At 34.6% G+C, this 15,135-nt stretch overlaps 1 protein-coding gene across 5 annotated transcripts in view; it reads left to right on the plus strand.

Moving 5' to 3' along the window:
• Window positions 1–15,135, plus strand: part of SLC16A7 (solute carrier family 16 member 7) — a 189,530-nt gene that overhangs the window by 152,449 nt on the left and 21,946 nt on the right. The gene's annotated exons all lie outside the window — the stretch shown is intronic.

Consider the following 15,135-nt stretch of genomic DNA (forward strand, 5'->3'; position numbering starts at 1 on the left):
TTTGTAAATCGTGAAACAAACAGATGATTTAAAGCATGGAAATTATTCTGACAAAGGAGGAGCCATTCTTTCAGATTAATATGTAGAACACTAGGTTCCAGGAGGAGCGATGGCTGGTGTCCCAGAGGAAAAACACTCAGGAATACCAGCTATTAGCAGACTCACTGTGCTATTTTACTAATAATTAACAACATTGTGTTAAAAAGAGAAGTTTATGAGGCATTAGAGGCAGAGAAGTTAGAATAATTACTAATGAATTTGGACAAAAGTCAAACTTTGTAAATTACTTACCTCCAAACTGGTAGAGTTTTTCTGCACTGATTTTAAAAAGCACCAAAGTTATATTGACAAAACATGTCATTGGGTTTCATTTGGTTTTAAATTTCATTCACGCAGTTTCTCTACACGAGAGAAACATACTAAGAGAAAAGGAGACATTATAATCTGGTATGACAAATTCTACATTTTTAAGTTCATTTTACTGTAGAAGCCCTAACCAAGTCTTTTCTCCCATTTTATTGGCTCAAAATAGTGTAGTTCTAATCAACCCCATACTGTACCAGCAAAAAGGATGAGATTTCTGTCACTGGTTTGGGCTCCTTCCTAAACATTTCACCTGGGGTTAGAATGAATGTTGGAGAGTTTATCACAATGTCCGTGATAACGATGATGACAGAGGGGATGAAGGTAATTGCTCTAGAAATTGATACAAAAGTTGCTAAATTTCAAGTAAAGACTTAAATCAACAGGTATGATAATGGAAGAAACTGTACATAACAAAGTAGAGATGTAATGGGTTAGTCACCAAACCCACAGTGAATGGCACAAAAGAATTTACATTCTGGTGAGAAAGACAGATGTATCAGAAACAAAGTAATACATGTCATAATACAAAATTGTACCAGTTATGATACATGCAAAGTAAAGAAGCAGATACTTTTCCTGAGAGATAAACTCCACAGGGAGTTACATTTAGGACAAATTTTGGAATTTATGTAGACGTTTTCTATGTTGGAAAAGAAGGCATTCCAAGCAGAAAGGATTAAAATGAATACAGTAAGAGAATAGGACATTTAATTTTCTTTTGTACCTTCAATGCCTAGACCTGTCTAAAACATAGTAGGCACTCAGTGTCTATAAGATGAGTTAAAACAGCATTCACAAATATAATAGATCTTGAAAGAATGTAAAAAAAAACAAAGTGGAATGTTGTGAAGTTAAAGACAGATAATATGATAAATGGGTCATATCTCATTTTTAAATATGTAAGTCTTTATTCTAAAGCTGATAGACAGTCAATTAAGGGTTTTGGAAAGAAAAACCATGATCAATAAAATGCTTTTTGAAAGATCGCTCTGGTCATCTATTTGTGTCCAGTAAAAGGTGATACAAACTCTAAGTAAGGAAATGGAACAAGGATGAAAAGAAGCAAATGGTTTCAAAGTATAATTAGGAACTGAAATCACCAGTACTTTATGATTAATTTGATATCAGATATGAAACATAAAGAATTATTTAGGATGGTATCTAGCTTTCTGGCTTGATTGAATAGATAGTGATGTCACTAAATGAAATCAGAAATACAGGAACAGAACCAATTTTTTCTGAGGCTTGAATGAAACAATGTTTGTGGCTTGACTGATTTTGAAATGGTGGTGATTAATGCTGCTGAAAATGCTAGAAGGAATTTGTTTTTCCTGTGCCATCATCATTAAAGAGTTTTGGTCTAGAATTTTGGATTTGGGACTTCTCCAATAATTAAAGTCTGAAGAAAGCTTTGAGAGTAGCTTCACATTTAATTGTGAGCTGAGCCAAAGGAGACAGTAAGATAATGTGTCATTATTATTATTTCCAACCAGAGCATACCTTAAGAGTATCCTAGTTTAGTTCTAGCCAGTTGACATTCCTCATAGGCTGTACCCTCATGCATCTGAATCTAGCAGAAAATTATTTTAGGTTTCCTTCAAAGAATATTGACAGAGTAGGCAGCAGAATAATTAGGGATTTTATGGATGAAGATGTCTATGCAATCTGATTTTTTTCCCTAAAGTCAGGCAGGCAAGATTTAGTATTCTCATGAATAATAGTGAACTACCAAGAAATACACCTACATACATACATACAGTGACATAGTAACATGGGAGAAAGACTTTGAACATTTTAAGTTTCTATTTAAGCAGAAATTACTACTAGACTGACTTGTAACAGTTATTACTGTGCTATGCATTTAAATAAATTAATTACAGCTGTAGACATATAATGAAATTATCATTTGATATAATTCAAAATATATCTGTGCAGAAAATATATATATTTATATTTTTTCTGATTATAAAAATTATGAAATTTTTTTTCTATTTGTTTTATCTTTATTATAATGAGTTAACACTAAATTCTGTCTTCCTATTCCGTGATTCCCACCACATATCTAGATCTTGTGATCTTACCTTTTTCTGGCTTGGTAAATGAAGGAGCAAACTTGAGTAAGAAATGAAGAGCATAGAAGTAAGACATCATGAGTGAGAGGGTGTAAGGTACCTAGTTCACATATTTTAGAGCAGATGATATCATTAAATAGGTTTAATCCATTCCCAGACTCTAACCAATCAGATTAAAATTCATCCTTGTTAGGCCTGGAATAGGCTATGGTATTGGAGCTATAAAGAAAAGGGCATAAGCCGGGGTGATCTTGGTGCAGGAAGAGGAACTGGACTTTATTTCTTTAACTGTCCCAAAACTCTTTCATGTGTATTACCTCTTTTGATCCTCCAGAGACCCTGTGAAGTAGTCTATAGACTGTAGATTGAAAACTCTATTACAGAAGTAATATGATCACCATAAGCCACTAATTTATAAATTTTAATCTGAGATTTGGCCATAAAGGTTTCCCATTTTTTTTAAAGGAATTATGCCTGTGATTGTGCTGTGTGCTACCCCACATATAGACTTCATTTTCTATGACACACAGCATTATATGTCTTTTGTGTTGAATCTGTGCATTTGACATATGCAACCTGCAGATAAACATTTAAAGCCAGTGTTTGGTACAAGTGCGGGGTGATGTCTTTTCTGATCAGTGGGTGAATTGATCCAGATTAAAATAGGAATTTTTTTTGTGTGTGCATGAACTCTCTTAACCCTACCTAGCAAATTAAAAATAGACATACCCAGGGGCGCCTGGGTGGCGCAGTCGGTTAAGCGTCCGACTTCAGCCAGGTCACGATCTCGCGGTCCGTGAGTTTGAGCCCCGCGTCAGGCTCTGGGCTGATGGCTCAGAGCCTGGAGCCTGTTTCCCATTCTGTGTCTCCCTCTCTCTCTGCCCCTCCCCCATTCATGCTCTGTCTCTCTCTGTCCCAAAAATAAATAAACGTTGAAAAAAAAATTAAAAAAAAAATAGACATACCCAGTTGAATATGAATGGAGTCACTAATGGTTATCCAGTTTATATGTATATAATGCATATTTGAAAATGTGTAAACCATTGTCGACTAATGTGAATTTTTAGTAGCATTTCTAGATCTTACAAATTTAACATATTTCTCAGCTGTGATAATTTTTCATGATGTTGCATTTTCATGTGCACATTTCTGTTTCCCTCCATTTTGTTTATTTATTTTTAAATGTTTATTTATTTTGAGAGGGAGAGAAAGAGAACAAGTGAGGAAAGGACAGGGAGAGAGGGTGAGAGAGAATCCTAAGCAGGCTCCAGGCTGTCAGCACAAGCACAGGGCTTGATCTCACAAACCATGAGATCATGACCTGAGCCAAAATCAAGAAGAGTCTGATGCTTAACCGACTGAGCCACCCAGGCACCCCTTGTTTCCCTACATTTTAAAATAAGTCTGTACTTTACAGTTAACTGATTCTTGAGCATCTATTTCTGAAAAATAGACACGTCTTCATTTGTCAGACTGCTTTAGGATAACATTATTTTAATGAATATTCTTTTCATTTTTGTGTCATCTTGTTGCCATTTTTAAGGCTGTCAGCTTTATTGTATAATTTTATATAAAAGATATTCTTGGGCCAATCATAAATTTTTATCATGACTCTTCTGGATGGATTATTTTACTACTTAAGGAATTATTTCTGTGTATTCTGAAACTAGACATATTTTAATTCATTGTGTGATAATTGCTAGCTATGAATGTAGTACAAGGCTTATAATTTGGAACTTTTATCTTTCAGAATCATAAGCAAACATAAGTATCATAGTACTTACAAAATATTAAAAAAATATCTGGTAGAGTACCTAAATTAAAATCTGTCAGTCTCTCTATTATCTACCTGCCCTGTCCATCTGTAAAGATGCATTTTTCATATGAGATTGTATTCATAGAAACATTAAAGAGTCATTAAAATAGTATCCTATTTTTTATTCACTTTGTAGAATTCAGTTCATATTTATGTTTTTCTTAATACCTCTTGACACAATTAGGGAATTATGAAATTATAAATTCCACAAATTCCATTGGTTTTCTACAAATTATTAGACTAAGAAAAAAAATCCAGACTCCAAAAAAGGGATACAGCTTTTTTTTTTAATGTTTTTAATGTTTATATATTTTTGAGACACAGTGACAGAGTACAAGTGGGAGAAGGGCAGGGAGAGAGAGAGAGAGAGAGGGAGAGAGAGAGAGAGAGAGAGAGAGAGAGAGAGAGAATCCGAAGCAGGCTCCAGGCTCTGAGCTGTCAGCACAGAGCCTGACAGGGGCTCAAACCCATGAACTGTGAGATCGTGACCTGAGCTGAAGTCAGACGCTTATCCAGTTGAGCCACCCAGGGGCCCCAAGGGATACAGATATTTTTAATAAATGGAAATAGACATCTCTCTAGAGACCTATAGTTTTAAGACACAACAAGAAATATTTTATTGGATAAATTTAGGATAAATTCTGAGGAAAACATTTTTTGTTTTAATTTATTTTGAGAGAGAGAGAGAGAGAGAGAGAGAGTGCATGTGAGCAGGGGAGGGGCAGAGAGAGGGGGGAGAGAATCCCAAACAGGTGCCTTTCTCTCAGCGTGGAGCCCGATGCAGGGCTCGATCCCATGAACCAAACCATGAGGTTATTACCTGAGCTGAAATCAAGAGTTGACACTCAACCAACTGAGCCACCTGGGCACCCCAGAGGAAAACATTTTAATTCAGAATGCTTTCATGTTCTGCCTCTGAGTGATAGAACAATGCAGTGGTATATTTAGGGTAAATTATGCAAATATTGAAAGCTGTGTCTGTTCAGCAGAATTATTTTAGGTCAGTTCTTATAACTCTTTGTTTCTTCAGTTGTACTGATTACTAATATTAGCATGACATGAAACCTTGTCATTGTGTTTTTCTAATGAGATTTATTTGTGGATCAGAAATAGATGGCCTGTGTCCTCAGTTGTCATAAAGAAACTAAATGTTATGGGTTTTTAGCACCCTGGAATTTTTCCAACTCTCTGGATCACATTAGTTTAACAATCATAGATTGTAGTAGCTAAGAAGTGCACAGACAATTCTCCTGTTACATGATCAAAACAATCTAGGCTTTGTGAAACTAAGTCTAAATTTGAAATTTTATTTATATTGCAGCCAAAAAATATTGGCATTTCTAGGAGTAGATCTAGATTTTTTGTCCTTGTAATTTTGTACCATTTGGAGGAAACTTTTCAAGAAAAAAACGTAAAAATATCTTACTTTTCAGAGTTTACTAAATGTATGACCTTGTGAATACATCTCTAGCCCCTTCCAGGGCCTTGCAAGGGACCCATGAAAGTGTAGGGTTTGTAGCTTAAGCTGCCTTCATTTGACAGTAAAAGTACATTTGGATATAGCAAAAAGATATGAAGAAAGAAGCAGATTGGCTAACGGCTTCATTATCATTAGTTAAATATTTGGCAACAGTGCACATAGATACTCCTGTTAAATATTAAATCAAGTATTTTTTTAACCAACTAGTTCTCAAGACTTTCAATATTTAATTCCATTTGCAAAAAAAATTCACATGTATCTTAATCTTTAATTTCAGGGATTAGTGCAGAAGGTACATGTGTTTTTTGCAAGTAGAATATTTGAAATTGTCTTGTTCTCTACAGCCTTCATTCAGTGCAGCTTAATCACAGGAAATCTCAAGGCCATGGAACTATTCATTGTTAAATCATCAGTAGATAAGATTTAGTTTTGTTTTGTTTTTTCCTTTCCTGCATTAGGAATATTTGTGTTGATCCATTTACTACTAAGTTCAACTTGGGGGATATACAAATGCTTTCTTTATTATTTGTAATGGAACATACAAAATCTTAATGCATTTGTGATTCTCTCACTTGTAGCCTATGTTATAAAGATGCAGGAAATATAGTACGGCTGGGTGGCTCAATTGGTTAAGCGTCTGACTCTTGATTTCGGTTTAGGTCATGATCTCACAGTTAGTGAGATCAGCCCCAAATCAGGCTCCAAGATGATATAGCCCAGTATCTGTTTGGGATTCTCTCTCTCTCATTGTCTCTCAAAATAAATAAATAAACATTTAAAAAAACAGGGATGAAGGAAATCGCAATTGACCTTAAACTCTGTTGTATTGGAGTCTGTCTACTCAACCCTTTTGTATTTTTTACCTTCACTTAGCTATCATAAATTATTTTATTTTTATTTTTTGCTAATCATAGTGATAACAGATCTTAGTACACAGTTTTATTTGAAGCATAGATTGGTCTCTAAAAAACATACCACAAATACTTGTATGTATCAATGAATATTTGGCATTTGGCATTTCAGGTAAACTATTTCAAGTGAACAACACACATTCTTAGCAAGAAACAGAAGAAAATACCTGATTCCCTGATGCCGAGGCACAATTCCCTGAAAATAACAATGCCAGAATGTCCAAGAAAACTTTGGCAGGGCTATATATTTTCACATGTTTCTCTGTTTATTCCCTTGGTATCAAGTCTCTACATGCAAATTCAGAACATTTGCATAGTGTCTGGGCATAGTTCTAACATCTCCTCAAAGAGGAGTACTGAAGGTAGACATTCTATGAGAGGAATGAGTAGGAAGGGCCTTAGGCGGTGTTGTGTTTGATCTTACCAGGATTGTTCACTCTGTCCTCTTAAGACGCTTCTTTCTTTACTACTCAGGGCTCTCACCAAACTACCGCCATATATGGTGGAGGGATGGTACACATTTAAGCTCGGCTGAATTGTTGTCTAACATAAACTGACTCAAGCAAAAGAAATAAAGAGGGGCTTTACCAACAATCTACCGCTTTTTTTTTTTTTTGAATTATCTTTCACTCTAGAGTCAGAGTTGCTCTGGCCTTAACCAATTATTGGAGAAAATTCCACAGATTGTGTCTCTTAAGCCAGAATGCCATGGGTGGGTCAGGAGCCATTGTCTTTATACTGTCACTTGCAACTCCTCGTGGAAAGTTTTTGTAATGAGTTGTTTCATTCTACCTTGAATATTCAAATATAATATCTCATAATTACATTTCCTTTATTATAGAATGTATTTAGTTATGACATTGACTGTGGATTACGTGTAAGGTTTTATAAAACTTTATGTGTAAGGTTTTATAAAACTTTGAAAATCTTTGCTTATGCATTATTTCTAGGCATGTTTAAAATTAACCAGTAAGTAACCTTGCAAAATGTCCATCAGCAACAGTCACTACCAAACAACCATTCCCAGAAGTCAAACAGGTTTAGAGAGTTTTTTTTTAATTTTCTCTCTGATAAAAATTTCTATACAAGCAAAGGATAGAAATAGTGACTTCTTTCTGAAGCAATAATAGAATCCAAATACCAAAATGATCTGTTGACCATTATCATTCATCTAAAAATAAATGAATGAATGAGCATTCAACTACAAAGTGGCAAATTTTGCATTCAATCCATATTTGAACTTACGTTTCCATTATACTCCTGCAAATTACTTTCATGTTTTTAGGTATTTTTAATTTCTTTTTTCTTTCTTTGGAAAAACATGGCTTATATATCTAAATTAATTTGTAATTTTTTGGGATTCTAAGGGATTCACAGAATTATTCTGATCGCGTTTCATTATAATATTATTATAGCAGATTTGATCAAAATAGGATAATTCAACAAAAAGTAAACATTTAATGGAAAGGTGTCTTTTAATGAGATTAACAGGCCACCTTTGCTTTTACAGATGAATATTCTTTAGTGCTAGTTGAGCAGATACAGATTTTGTCTCAATTATATTCCTGTTTTGTTTCTATAGATGTAAACACTGAGTAAACTATTTACATAATAAAGTAGATCACAATGGAATGTATTTGATTTTAGCAATATCAGTCAGCTCTCTGAATTTGCCAAAAATCATATAATGATTTCTAATAAAAAATTGTAATGATCGATTAGCTAAGAATTTAAGTCTTCCCGCAAATTATGAAAAGCAAAGCATTGAAAATCTATCTCACCAAAGAATTATTTTTCAGTCAATAAATCTCTCAACTTTTGAGAAGTTTATTTAAAATGTTTACCAAAACTAACTAAACGATAAAATTTTATATTGCTTTTTCATAATTCAGAGGCAGATTTTTTAATCTAATAAAGTCATAAGGGGTAGAGAAATTAAAATATACACCTTTTTAAATAAGGTGTTTGTGACTAAGAGCTTTGTCTGTCATGTGTTTTATGTATATGTAAAAACATTGGAGGCACAGACTTAGCTTGTTCAGTGTGTGGGAACATGATTCCTTCTCATTTAATTAGCAAAGCCAGTCCCTACTCAAACTAATCAGCTAAAACAATTTAATTTCAGTCAGAGAATGTCTGAATTGATTTTCAAGTTCAAATAAATATTTTAATATGCATTTGAAGATTATTGTAAAAGTACTGAAAATTAATTACAGGGTGCATCTTATAAAAAGTTAACCTAAATTAATTTTGTAACATATTTAGGTGTTTTTGCAAAAAGCTTAAAAACAAGAACAAATTTGTAAGCTGTTCCTGATACTTAGTATAACATGCCTCTGATTCCTATTTATTTATGAAGTCAGAATATGACAAAAGGCACAATATTATTTTAGTAAATATGTATCTGGAAGTATTTTAAGAATCAGGTGTAGGGGCGCCTGGGTGGCTCAGTCGGTTAAGCGTCCAACTTCATCTCAGGTCACGATCTCGCAGTCGGTGAGTTCGAGCCCCGCGTCGGGCTCTGGGCTGATGGCTCAGAGGCTGGAGCCTGCTTCCAATTCTGTGTCTCCCTCTCTCTCTGCCCCTCCCCCATTCATGCTCTGTCTCTCTCTGTCCCAAAAAAAATAAATAAACGTTAAAAAAAAAAGTTTTAAAGAAAGAATCAGGTGTACATATCCAAAAATATCTTACTTTATTTTTAGATTCATTATTATGAAATTTTCATACGAATTTAACAAACAGAAAAGTATATGCTGCTGAAATATAATTAGTCCCATGGCTATCTTAGTATTTATCCATGAATTTAAAGTAAAAATGTGGTGTTCCAGAAAACATTTCAGGTACAATTAAAGGAATACGCTCCAACGATTTGAACTGCTCCAGCTGATCAAAGGTGCTTTTATTTCCAATGACGTGTCCTAAGAGTGAAAAGAGAGAATAGCTGGAAATTATTAATTTAAATTTTGAATCTTTAACAAGCATTCATTTTTATTAATGCTCTGTTTACATTGTTCTCATCAGACTCTCCGTCAAGAGCAATGCATTCTTTGTAGTTGGAAGACCTGAAGCTGCTGAACATAAATTGCCATCACTTCTGCTATCCACACTACAATGTATGTGGTTTCTGAACACTTAAAAATAAGACCTCAGATACCCCATGGACAAGCCTGCATTCCCCCCAACATTAATATGCACAAGATAAAGAAAGGAGGCTTTACAGTGGGTTTTTAAAAAACCTTTATTAATCCTTTAAAAGCATCTAGGGAAACTTTCCAAATGTCTCGCTAGTGCTTTTGGGGGTTTTAACACCTCTAAGCGGTGGACCCTTATGAAAGCAGAGGTAGGATAGAAGAATCTACATGATATTTGAATTTAGAGCATATGGAAATTGTGGATTGAAATAATTGAATACCTTAAACTACAAATGCTTTATCCTTTGGAAAGTTTGCATTACCTACAAGGGTAAGAACACCTCAATTTGAAAACCACTCTTCTAGAGAGGTTCCAACTTACGGAGTCATACCACTCTTTCCACCATCTAGAATGTTCTCCCTTTTACCCACTGTTCAGTTTTCTTGACTCCTGGAGACACCTTTAAGTGGTCCTCTCTCATAACTGTTTTGAGATCTCCATAATAACAATACAGGATTGCAATTTGCTCTATTTCCTTATATGTCTGAACCACCTTCCTTTACTGAACGCTGAGATCCTTTAGAATAAGATTCTCCTGCCCCCAAGTTTGGGGTAGATAAGGTCTCTTTATTCCTAGCAACTAAGGAAACACTTAAAATTCCTGGCATATAAACAAAACTGTCTATATGTTTATTGACTGAATAAATGAATTCCAGAACAAGTTACTGAGGCATAGGATTCTCAAACTTTTCTATAAAGAAAACCTAAAAGTCACTTAGCCTAATGGTTCTCAACAATCATATAATCAAGTGAAGCACAGTCTTTGCTGACAAGAAACAAAAACACTCACTTTTTCCGAGTACCTTTTTGGATGTGAAAATCTGCCTCTCTTTGAAAGTACTATGTCCATGACTGCTCAAGCACAGATGGCTGATTGATAATTGGAGATTTTTAGAGATATGCTTAAGGTTATAGAACCACGACCCTTTTTTCCCCCAGCTTACTAAACAGCAGTGACACTTAATCTTATTTTCTCAGTTTGAAATGAGAAACCAATTATCCATTACAAAATTTTTGGAAAAGCATCCATCTTACTACCTTCCCAACAGTGTGCCCAACATCTAATTTTTATTGAGTCAATTCTCCTTATTAACTTAAACAGGAATGAACTGTGTATGTTCCAGAATGCTGAAATTCACTTGCATCCTTTTAAAGTTCTCTGCTTTTCCAGCATTCTTTCATACTCATGTTATTTTTAATAATGTAAATAAAATTATAATAAATATGTCATGAGTAATGACTGTTTATACTAAAATAGCAAAATCAACAGAAGGTAGAAAAGCTGAGATAGTACTTTACTTAATAATGAATCTACAGATTGCATGTTTATTGTAGGAAACTACTTTTGATAAGTAATTTACATTGTTTTTTAAGAAATGTAAGGTTCACCATAGTAGTTAGACTTAAAAATCATTTCAAAACGAGATTGGAATCAGTCATGCAAGGAGTTCATAATTTAGCATACTTTAAACTGCAGCTTTTATATGTAAGGTATATGAAATATTTTCTTTGAAAATCCTAGGATTAAAAGAACATAAATGTCTGACCAACTTTCATTCCTTAAGTCTCTTTACAATATTCTTATTACGTGGTCACATAGCTTCTGCTTGAACAGTTCAAGGGCAAGTAACAAAAGATCTTCTATAACTTCTGTTGTATCTATTAACCCTCTCAATGTTCTTCAAATAATGAAAGGAAGCTGTTATTTTTTTTCCTATATCATATTTATCAGAGCTAAGTATATACATTTTTTTCAACCATTCCTCATTTTATCAGGTGTTCATGTGTGAAAACACTCTCCTCTTCAGGTAATCTGCCTCTATTTTTCTAGCCCAGAGTATTCCATTGGGAGCTTAGTGGAATTTGAAATTGGCCAAATCTGTGTAATGGGTTTTACACCTTTCAGGAGGTTTAGCATCTCTGATCCCATCCACCAAATACTAATAGTGCTCCAAATTCCCATGAAAACAGACATATTCTCTAACACTGCCAAATGTCCCATATGAAGGATAGATTTTACCTCAGTTAAGAAGTTCTGATAAGCAAAGGACCTGAATAGATGTTTTTCCAAAGAAGACATCAGAGAGCCAACAGATATATGAAAAGGTGCCAGACATCATTAATCATCAGGGAAATGCTAATCAAAAACACAATGAGGTATCACCTCACACCTGTTAGAATGTTTATTATATAAAAGGCAAGAGAAAATAAATGCTGGCCATTATAGAAATCAATATAAAGTTCTTTAAAAAATTAAAAGTAGAACTCCCATATGATCTGTCAATCCCACTTCTGAGTATATATCCAAAGGAAATAAAATTACTGTCTTCAGGAGATGTCTGCACTCCCATATTCATTGCAGCATTCTTCACAGTAGCCAGGATATGGAAACAACCCAACTGTCCTTCAATAGCTGAATAGTTAAAGACTGTGCCGTATATGTATATATGCAGTGGGATATTGTCCAACCCTAAAAGAAAGCAAATCCTGTCATTTATGACAATATGGATGAAGCTTGAGAACATTATACTAATGATTAAGTCAGAGAAAGACAAATACTGCATGATCTCACATATGTGGAATCTAAAAAAGTTGAACTCCTAGAACCAGAGAGTAGAAGAAGAAGGTGGTGTTGCCAGGAGGTGAGGAAAGTGGAGGAAATGAGATGTTGGTGAAATGCACAAACTTTCCATTATAAAATGAGTAATTCGGGAGACCTAATGTAACACATGGTGACTATAGTTAACAACCATGTAATGTATACCTGAAATTTTCTAAGAAAGTAGATCTCTTATGTTCTTACCCACCCCACCCCCCCACACACACGGTAACTATGAGAGGTGATGGATATGTTAATTAGCTTGACTGTGGTTATTCATAATGTAGGCATATATCAGATCATCATGTTGTACACCTTAAATATATTCAATTAAAAACAAGCTCTGATAATGTAGGTGAATTTTGGGGTGGAGTAGTTTAGTTTTTATTTGTTTTTTGGTAGTCACAAGTTCTCTATTACTTGACTAGTAATTGATCATAGCTTTCTATTCTAGTTTTTCTAAAAAAACATCTTTCAATAATGTATGCTAATTTGTTCCTAGAAACCTTCAGATTTATTATTTATTAATCTATGGAAGACATATTTTTGTTTGTTTCTGACAAGTGGGTCTATATTTCCCTGACTCTACTTTTCTCTAACATCTTCTTTGTTCTTTTTATCTTAACACTATAATTTAATTACTTCATCAGCAGCTGTCAGTGCTTAGAGATACTCCTTATTCTTCCATATTTTTTCTCCATAAAAATCTTAATTTTCAGAGATTTGAACCTCATACCTCCCTTCTCTTGGTTTCTCTTCATGACTCTAGTTTTAATTCCATGAGATATACCATTATTCTTCTCTTGAGTTGCCATTTCTTCTCCAAAAATCCACACTTGTCTTCCATTTTGGTCATCTCAGGCTTATTTTGTATTTGTGTAATTTTTCTAATTTCGGTACCAAATATTTTTCTTTAAAAAAGTGGTTTAAAATATCCTAGAAAGAATGTTGGAAATAATATAAAAAGTGAAGGAGTAAGTGTAAATGTCTGGAAATGTGAGTTCAAGCCAAAACCAAAAGATGGGGAAGTATATTAAGGAAAAATATTCTGCAAATACCTTCCAAGGTTGCTTCTGGAAACCACTGTTCAGTGCCCATATGTCAGTTTACTCCTCTATCTGTAGGCTTGCATTGCAGGTGCTATTTCCACAGGTAACCTGTAGTGCTTTCTGGATCTTGTTGATTCCTCATTCAGAAAGACAAGAATATCATACATCATATATTTACTAAACAGTTGGATTAATTCATTCATTCATTTTTTTAAATGTTTATTTATTTTGAAGGAGAGAGAGACAGAGCATGAGCAGGGGAGGGGCAGAGACAGAGAGGGAGACAGAATCTGAAGCGGGCTCCAGGCTCTGAGATGTCAGCACAGAGCCCGACTTGGGGGCTTGAACTCACAAGCCATGAGATCATGACCTGAGCTGGAGTCAGACGCTTAACCAACTGAGCCATCCAGGCACCCCTCATTCATTCATTTTAGACTTACTCTGTGAACACTGTTATAGCTGGATCCCACTCATAGAGGTTCTAGAAGATGCCAAAGGATATAAAATGTCTTACTGTGACTTTAAAAAAAAATAATATTGTTCCCTGGATTGATAGTAATGTTACATAAATTAGAACATATATGTCCCATAATTAATAATAAATAATGAGATTTCTGGGGCCATATTAACACTTTTTAAAATTTTATTTTGAGTTCATACGTGTGTGTGTTTGTGTGTGAAAGATGGTGGTTATAAAGAGGTTAAAATACAAACCAACCGCAAAGACGTATCTAGACAATGTCATATATTTTATCTAAACCCCCGTGAAATTCCAAACACCAAAAAACCTTTGTCAACCTAAAGTTTTTATTTAATTTATGAATGTATGTATTGCCATAAATTTATGACTGCCACTTACTTCAGGAAATCTATAAAACAAGCTATTAAATGAAATACCCAGTTCTTCAAAGTAAAATTACAGTTTTTCAGTTAGGCATGTGATTGAACCAAACTTCTTTTGTTGTAATTACTCTTGGTATTTCCAAATCTATCTTTCATTAGACCACAATATTTAAGGAAAAGTAGTCTTTTTTTGCACGTTTATCTGCTAGGGTGCTTTCAGTTTAAACACTAAATAAATACATTCCTTCATTTAACGAGGATTTAAAGTATAGAGTGACCATAAAATGGCATCATTAGGTTCCAAGTCCACTTCATTGTGATGCTCTGTGAAGTTCTCTAGCTTCTGTGTTTCACCTTTTCCTCAGGCCAGCTCTCTTCATGTTTGTAAGACAGCTGCTGTGTTTCAAAGTAACATACATATAGGAGACAACATTTAGTGATTTATTTTTCGTATCTCTCTGTCTTTTTTTCTTTTTCTTTTAGAAAGAGAGAGTGGGAGCAGGAGAGGGGCAGAGAAAGAGAAAGAATCTTACGCAGGCTCAACACTCAGCATAGAGCCCCACATGGGGCTTGATCCCACAACACTGGGATCATAAGTTAAGCCGAAGACTCAGATGCTCAACTGCCTGAGCCACCCAGGTGCCCCCTCTTTATATCTCTTTTTAAGAAAAAGACTTTTGGGGTGCCTGGATGACTCAGTCAGTTGAGCATCCAACTCTTGGTTTTGGCTCAGGTCATGATCTCCTAGCTTCATGAGTTCAAGCTCCGCCTCAGGCTCAGTGTTGCTTGGGGTTCCCTCTCTCTTCC

This window comes from Lynx rufus, unplaced genomic scaffold (assembly GCF_022079265.1).
Source record: "Lynx rufus isolate CCGP_SWC_20201006 ecotype Redwood Valley unplaced genomic scaffold, mLynRuf1.p SCAF_7, whole genome shotgun sequence".
NCBI classification, from domain to species: Eukaryota; Metazoa; Chordata; class Mammalia; order Carnivora; family Felidae; genus Lynx; species Lynx rufus.